The sequence below is a fragment of the Belonocnema kinseyi genome, chromosome 1, assembly GCF_010883055.1.
Source record: "Belonocnema kinseyi isolate 2016_QV_RU_SX_M_011 chromosome 1, B_treatae_v1, whole genome shotgun sequence".
NCBI classification, from domain to species: Eukaryota; Metazoa; Arthropoda; class Insecta; order Hymenoptera; family Cynipidae; genus Belonocnema; species Belonocnema kinseyi.
The window spans coordinates 124,145,156-124,146,849 of NC_046657.1; the positions used below are offsets into that span (position 1 = coordinate 124,145,156).

At 35.4% G+C, this 1,694-nt stretch overlaps 2 protein-coding genes across 5 annotated transcripts in view; one reads left to right on the forward strand and one right to left on the reverse strand.

Moving 5' to 3' along the window:
• LOC117171330 (dual specificity mitogen-activated protein kinase kinase dSOR1) overlaps nt 1-1,694 on the forward strand; it is a 64,936-nt gene that overhangs the window by 30,407 nt on the left and 32,835 nt on the right. The window lies entirely within an intron of this gene.
• The window catches only part of LOC117171320 (sodium/potassium-transporting ATPase subunit alpha-like), an 18,241-nt gene that overhangs the window by 1,094 nt on the left and 15,453 nt on the right, over nt 1-1,694 (reverse strand). The window lies entirely within an intron of this gene.

A 1,694-nucleotide genomic window follows, 5' to 3' on the forward strand; every position in this document is an offset into this window, starting at 1 on the left:
AATCATCATTTACAAATGCTACTGTAATTTGGAAAATTTGCAACAAGAATAATATAGCTAAATTGAAAACGAAAGATTTCTGTAAAGAAATCAGCAGGAAATGTTTGTGGCAATCAAAACTAGGTGATTTCGAAACTCACAGATAGAATCACGAACAAGAGCATTATGTAATAATGAACAATGTCGCCAGAGGAGTACTAGATTTTGCATTGATTGCAACATGTATTGCTGCTTACATTGTTTTTCAAAATTACATTCTGAAACAGCAAGATCAAAATGATTTCAACGGATTGAAATCTGAATTGAAAAAAATTCTCCATAAAAAAAAATTAAAAAATGTAAAAAAAAAATATATAAAATAATCAGCCGAGGAATACGCCTGGATTTTTCCGGAGCGTTTTGAGCAAAATTTTGAATTTTGCAAAAATTGTTCATATGCAAAATCCAAAATTTTGCTCAAAACGCTTCGAAAAAATTCAGGCGTATTCCTTGGCTGATTACAAGAACTTTTTATTCTTGTTGATTTTTCCGAAAAGCGCATCGTTTATTGTAAAAAAATTCATGAATGTTTTCACAAGAATTTTGCCGTTAAGACGCCATTTTGAAAATACTAAAACGAAAAATCGATCTTTGAACCATGGATTCTCTAAGTTTAGATATTTATTCCACCGGTTGAGATTCCAGGTTAATTACAGACTCGAAAAGCTTTGGAAAATGGTTCACAAAAAAAATAGGCACGAAAAATCACGTTTTTTTTTGTTTAAACTGCATTTTGGGATAATAAATAAATTTTTTGAGGAATTTCATTGGCACCGTCGGAAAGAGGAGATCTTAAGCAATAAAAATATATGTGTCTCAATTTTTTCTAGTGTCGAATAGTCTTAGTTATTGGCCGTTGAAAAGCAGTATACCGTTAGTGGCGTTTTGGCCGTTTAAGTAGCAATATTTCACTGTGCATATAAAACGAGAAAATGTAAATCAAATGTTTAAAACTGGATGTTTTTAAATAGAAAGCCTTGATTTATCAAAATTCCAAAGAGGTAAAAACGCTTGAAAGCGAAGTTATGTTTACTTATTTTTCCCTCTTTACAGCAGCTATCCATTTATTTCTTTGTAGTATTTTATGTGATGCTTTATAAAATTTGCAATCCTTCATTTTACCATTATTTTTACAATTCACAACACAACATGTATAATTACACATACTGCCTATTGAAATGCATATAAAATGCAATCAAAACACACGCCCGCTAAACTCATTACTCGCCACCCCGCGCGCTGGCATCGTTTCGTCTATCCCCTCCAACCGGCGGCTCATGGTGAATACGGCGAACCAACTTATGTCCACTTTGCGCAGTTATGGAAGCCTTTCTTAAAGAAACTTAGGCCGAACGTTCCCTGAGGCCTCCAGTCCATGCACCCGAACGGCCGGATCTCCGATTGGTCAGAATGAGGCGTTGACCAATCAGAAACGTTCCGCGGAAATAGTGTAATTCTCGCGCCGGACTGAGCTGAAGTGTTCGAAATTTTTAATTTGGCGCCAAAAGGCGTTCCGTTCATTTCCAAAGTTGCCAAACATATGAACCGGAATGTTCAAAGTATGCGCCTCGCTGGCTACACATTTTGTCCACCTCTCAGGCAATTTATGGATACCTTTCCAAAAAAAGTCTTCGTTTTTTGAAGCAAACCAGTCA